Here is a 6,803-nt window from a genome sequence, read left to right as displayed (position 1 = left end):
AACATACTTAACTAAAAATACTGTCATTTTAATAAAACTAAGTACAAATACATTGAATTAACATAGAACTTTAAAAAGCCTTCGCTAGTATCTGTTGGTAACAGTAAATAACCTATTATGACTCACAATACAAGAGTGCGAAATTTATTTTTCATTTGATTTTTCAGGTATTTATTTATTTGTGGAAATAAACTTTTTTATTACATTAGAAACTAATAGAATTTTTCCTATAACTATACCTATTATTATATTTAGTATGCTTAAAAGTAATAAAATGAAACGTCGCGATTATATAATAAACAAACAATCAAACAAACAAAGAAAAAAAAAAAAAAACTATTTTTTTAAACTTATAATTTTATAATTTCAACTATATGTCTTATTTTATTTTCATTTAAACTTACTTTAAACCTCTGTATTTGTTATATATATTTCAACACAATACGATTAAACTATAAGACAAACAACAAAATAAAATAATCACATTAATAAATACACTAAGCAAATAGCTAGAATAAATATAAATAGTTCAATATAACAATATATTTCTTCCATTTTTAAGTTACTTGTTAAACATATTTATTTAAACATGTTTCTTTAGAATATAAAACTAGCAGTTCTACAAATAAAGAAATTAAAAAGCCAATACACATAACACTAACTTTTCATAAATTAGATATGCAAATATGAACAAAATAATAACTAAATTGTTAAGCTTTTGTAAACTGTGAACTTATAAACTTATAATAACAATTGCATATTCACTATTCACAATAGCTTTTTATTTAGTACACAACTGGTCTGTAAATTGTGTAGTTTATTGAAAGTATAATCCCGTTTTGCTTCTGGTTTAAATAAAGTTATACAACACATACTAAAGTAAATTAAATAAAGTAATTCACTACTATCTATTATATAAAACCAATTTACAAAATACATTAAAATAAATAAAAATGAACTTTGAACTTATAATAATAACTGCATATTCACTATTCAGAATTGCTTTAAATTTAGTACACAACTGGTCTGTAAATTGTGTAGTTTATTGAAAGTATAATCCCGTTTTGCTTCTTGTTTAAATAAAGTTATATAACACATACTAAAGTAAATTAAATAAAGTAATTCACTACTATCTATTAAATAAAACCAATTTACAAAATACATTAAATTAAGTTAAAGTGAACTTTGAACTTATAATAATAACTGCATATTCACTATTCAGAATTGCTTTAAGTTTAGTACACAACTGGTCTGTAAATTGTGTTGGTTCTATTCAAGTACTCTCCTTGTTTGTTTTGTTTTAGTTGTATCACATTCAATACACATAATAAAGTAAACCAAATAAACTCTATTAATTTAAACTAAGTACAAATACATTAAGTTAATACAAAACTTTAAAAAGCTTTTGCTAGTATCTGTTGGTAACAGTAAATAACTTATTATGACTCACAATACAAAAGTGCAAAATTTATTTTCGTTTGATTTTTCAAGTGATTTGTTTGTGGACAAAAAAACTTTTAAGTTTTAGTATAAAAGACTAATTGTATTAATTTTAACTCAGAAAATTGTACTCTACAAGATGGTGCCATTATTTTTTCGATATCTCAAACTGGTCAAACCACTTTTTTAGCGCTCTAATTGGTTTAAACAGCAAATAACGTTATCTGATTGGCTTACGTTTTTATTTGCTAATAACTAGAATTTACTTTTCTTTTAAGCGTTAAAGAAATGTAAATAAACGAGTAATATGTATAAATAGGTCAGAAAGAAAAATAGTACAAAAAGATGAATTCAAAAAGCAAAAGCCTACGGCACGTGGTATTCCCAAGCGGTCACCCATCTAAGTACTAACCACGCCCGACACTGCTTAACTTCCCAGATCGGACGAGATGGGGTGTGCTCAGTGTGGTATGGTCGTAGGCGTTTGAAAGCGTTTACAAGCCTTTATAAACCCTTCGGTTTGTTTAAAAAACCTATTTGCACTTGATTTACAATCAATTTGATATTTTAAAATTATTCCTTATAAAATTTTAACCTGAATTAACCTTTTTTTTTGTTTTTTTTTATCAACAGTTACTCCCAAACTGTACTAAAACTGTATTGTAACTGTACAAAAGTGTTTGTTTAAATAATTGTTATCTATAAATTACCTAAGACCAGGACAAGTAGAAGTAAAGTTTATTGAATTATTGAATTAAATAAATAAAATCGTAAAATAAAATAATACAATATGTTTACAATTTGTCATTGATCTATCCATTTATGTTATTGCATTACAAATACAAACATTGCATACATTCAAGAGTATTATTCATCAATCTTTTCAATATAATAAGTTTTAAATTTATATTTATTTTTAAATAATTCCTGACATTTTAGATTACCTGAGATTTTTTTTTAATTAAATTAATTTTAGTAATTATATACTTGACGTTCTATTTTGTTTAATTTGATAACTCAACCATGTTTATATTTTTTTATAGTTTAACAGAACTATTAAACTAAAAGACATTACATACAGCTTCTAAAAGTTTTAAACACCTTAAAAAAGTAATATATAAAATAATTGATAAGAATATTAAACTTATAAAAATTTAGTAAAAGGTTATATAAACGTTATTTAAATTAATATAAGATAGTTAACTTATTTTTTCATTTAATGTGATATAATATAAATATATTTTGAGAGACAATTAATTAACGTAAACAATGTCATAGTGGAAACTGCATGTCTGCTAAAAACGTAAAACGCAAAACTGCTTTAATAAATCACTAAATAACAAAAAAATTGCCTGTCTAGCAGGCGTTCAAATTCAAATGACAAAGAAATTTAACTCCGGCTCTCAAGTATATGTCTTGCGTGACGACTAGCGGGACTCGATCTCACAACCTTCCGCTTATGAGTTAGCTGTCAAGACCAAAGACCCAACGCCACGACAAAGATAAAGAAATATTTTGCTATATAAATAGGTTGATTTTTATAATTTTGTCAATTACAATTACATGTCAATTACAGTGTCAATTTGAATTTAAATTAAATTAATTTTAGTAATTAAATACTTGACGTTCTAGTTTGTTTAATTTGATAACTCAACTATGTTTATTTATTTTTTACTAATTTTAAAATTATTATTATACAATATATTTGTTATATTATATTTATTTTATTACTTAAACTTATTATATACATTTAATATATAATATTATTAAATAACTTTATTAACGAATTAAAAACAAAATATTATTATTATTATGTTATTAATTTAGTGTTTTATTTTAAAGATATATTAAAGAACTAAACAGATATTACCCCTAAAAAACTTTGTTAATAATATATAAAAAGTACTCAAAGTCAGATTCGGAAATATATATACTGTTTTTTTTCATCAATATTGCAGGTCTGCGTAGCCGGGGGCTGTAATCTAGCTGCCAGCAGGCCTGAAATGGTGGCCACTATTGTTCAATGTTCAACTTCAAATTCTTTGAGATTATACTGTACTATCTATCTATTTAACAAATCTATCTAACAAATGTTGTTCAATCTAGGTTGTGGGTACTTGGGTCGAGTAATGCCTTTGACTTACAATCTGTTGTGGATTGTCAATATTTCTCTATCTATCAATAAACAAATCTATCTAATAAATGTTGTTCAATCTAGGTTGTGGGTACTTTGGTCGAGTAATGCCTTTGACTTACAATCTGTTGTTGATTGTCAACATTCCTCTATCTATCAATAATGATTATATTCAATATTAAATGTTGATTAATTCAGTTGTAAGAAAACCAGTGCGCTGGTTAGGTTGGGTAAGGCCTTCGACTTACAATCTTTGGGATTATCAACGTTCATCACAAGTACAGTAACGATCTCATTGAATTTCCAGTTGGAACATTGGATTGTAGTGGTGGCCTACTCTTTTTTGCCTAGTTTGACAAACTATTGTATATATATTGTATAACTTTATTTGTATTATTTTTTTTTTAAATTACTACTTATTATTAAAGAATTAAATTTTCTCCATTGTTTTCTCCATCGCGAACATTAAAAAAAAAAACTATGTATTTGAACTGTTTTTTATATGTTTTGTTTTATTTTTATTCAAACTTACTTTAAACCTCTGTATTTTTTATACAATACGATTAAACTATATAACAGAAAAATAATTAAATAATCAAACTATTGAATAAGCAGTTAAATAGTGTGTTTTTTTATGCTTCTTTCATTTTTAACTTACTTGTTAACCATATTTCTTTTATTAAAGTATAAAACTAACAGTTACTAAAATAAAATAATCATAAAGTCAATACACAAAACACTAACTTTTTATAATTTAAATATGCAAACATGAATATAGTTATGAAGTAAAGTTATTCAAAGCTTATAATTATGAAACTTTTGTATAATATTTTTGTTTTTTTTTTTGTAATAACTACAAAATTGGTATTTTAGTTTATTGTTAGTAACTAAATATTTATATTTATTATACTTAAAAAAAAACTTCTATACTAACTCTAATTTCAAAGCATATTAAAACATACAAATTTTACCAACTAAATATTTATTTTTATTTTTATTATTATAACTTTCAAACATAAGCTTGTATACCTTATATACCTATATACCTCATATAGGAGGCTTGACATAACATAACATTATTTAATTCTTTTTGTTTGAAATAAACTCATTTAGTTATTAGTAAATTACAACATAAATGTTTATAACAATAAAACTAAGATTTAGCTTTTGAGTTAGTAAACTTTGATAGTTTTCTTTTAATAGTTTAATAGTCCTTATTTAAGTTCAAACAAAATTGCTATATATTTAATACACATACAAAAGTAAACTAAGTAAACGTAATTCAATAGTTTCTATTAAGTAAAATTTATTACAAATACATTAAGTTAATACAAAACTTTAAGAAGCTTTTGCTAGTATCTGTTGGTAACAGTAAATAACTTATTATGACTCACAATACAAAAGTGCAAAATTTATTTTCGTTTGATTTTTCAAGTGATTTGTTTGTGGACAAAAAAACTTTTAAGTTTTAGTATAAAAGACTAATTGTATTAATTTTAACTCAGAAAATTGTACTCTACAAGATGGTGCAATTATTTTTTCGATATCTCAAACTGGTCAAACCACTTTTTTAGCGCTCTAATTGGTTTAAACAGCAAATAACGTTATCTGATTGGCTTACGTTTTTATTTGCTAATAACTAGAAGTTACTTTTCTTTTAAGCGTTAAAAAAATGTAAATAAACGAGTAATAAGTATAAATAGGTCAGAAAGAAAAATAGTACAAAAAAGATGAATTCAAAAAGCAAAAGCCTACGGCACGTGGTATTCCCAAGCGGTCACCCATCTAAGTACTAACCACGCCCGACACTGCTTAACTTCCCAGATCGGACGAGATGGGGTGTGCTCAGTGTGGTATGGTCGTAGGCGTCTGAAACCGTTTACAAGCCTTTATAAACCCTTCGGTTTGTTTAAAAAACCTATTTGCACTTGATTTACAATCGATTTGATATTTTAAAATTAATCCTTATAAAATTTTAACTTGATGTAAGTATTTTTTTTATTAATACCTTTTTTTTTTGGTGTTTTAATTACAATTACTCCCTGTAACTTTATTTAAGACTTTGTTTAAAAGATTGTTAACTATATTCTATATTAAATACTATGATAATTAGAAGTAAAGTTTATTAAGTAAACTAGATTAGATTAAACTAAATAAAAAATATTGTTAAAATAAACATGTTGTGTTTAGTTTGTTTTACTATTTCTCATTGTTCTATTTATAGATGGTATTGTTTTACTTCAAGAATATTTATAGTTAGTTTCTAAGGAATATCTCATACTACATCAGATTTTACGATTAACTTAATTTTAGGTAATAAAATATTTGACGTTTAATTTAATAACTCAACTATGTTTATGTTATAAAATGATAGTATATAATACACATACATTATAATGTAATAATATAACTAGTTGTATAGTATAACTAGTTGTTTACTTTAAAATGAATAATTAAGTGGAAGAATTAAAAGAACTCACATTTTTGAAGAGAGCGTGGAAAACCAGAATAGTCTTTTAAAACATTTATTAAATTATCGATAAATATAGAATACAATAGAACTAAACATATAAACGTAACTGTGGTTGCTTAGAAACTAAACAAGAAATTTTTTAATAAAAATATAAAATAGTAAAATAAAATAAAAGTAATATAAATTATATTTTTAAACTAAATAACAATTCACGAGCAATATTAGCGCAATGTCAGAGTATGAGTTTATAATAAAGGAATTGCTTCCTTGGTGTTGATACTTACCTTATTCAAATAGAATACATTTTCAGCAATCAGGCTTGTATTTATCTTAGCGCGCGTAACACAACGTTTGTGGGTTTTGGCACACTTTTGTCGATAGTGGGCGCCCCGCCTCTTAAGTACAGAAATTTCGGGAATTTTCGATTTTCGGAATTCTGACTCGACAGATCGTTTTTGTTTGGTCCAGAGACCCCGTAAAAATTTTTCAGCCCATTTGAGGCATGATGAAAAAATGTTATTTCGACCCCCTTTTTTTAGGGGTTACGGGGACATCGACCCATTTTTTGGGAATAAAAAACTCCTAGAAAAGGACCACTTTTCTTCTTTTTTCGAATTTCGACTTTTTATTTTTTTGGAAAATTTTTCTATTTTCTTTGTTTGTTCTATTATAAGGTCGAAAATATTTTTTTTGAGCTTCGCAACGCATAAGGACTAACGTAAGGTAAGTTTTAAAAGATTTTTTTTTCGATAATTT

The 6,803-nt window shown here is 25.1% G+C and overlaps 2 non-coding genes across 2 annotated transcripts; both read right to left on the bottom strand.

Annotated features, from left to right (window-relative positions):
- Positions 1 to 1,803: 1,803 nt before the first annotated feature.
- LOC145848712 (5S ribosomal RNA) lies at positions 1,804 to 1,922 on the bottom strand. The gene has a single exon (XR_014372135.1). It is a non-coding gene; the product is annotated as a 5S ribosomal RNA (ribosomal RNA).
- A 3,400-nt stretch (positions 1,923 to 5,322) lies between these two features.
- On the bottom strand, positions 5,323 to 5,441 carry LOC145848711 (5S ribosomal RNA). Its single transcript, XR_014372134.1, has one exon. It is a non-coding gene; the product is annotated as a 5S ribosomal RNA (ribosomal RNA).
- Between the last annotated feature and the right edge of the window lie 1,362 nt (positions 5,442 to 6,803).

This window comes from Thalia democratica, unplaced genomic scaffold (assembly GCF_965202585.1).
Source record: "Thalia democratica unplaced genomic scaffold, ktThaDemo2.hap1.1 HAP1_SCAFFOLD_1619, whole genome shotgun sequence".
NCBI classification, from domain to species: domain Eukaryota; kingdom Metazoa; phylum Chordata; class Thaliacea; order Salpida; family Salpidae; genus Thalia; species Thalia democratica.
This window is presented reverse-complemented; position numbering and strand designations above follow the sequence as displayed.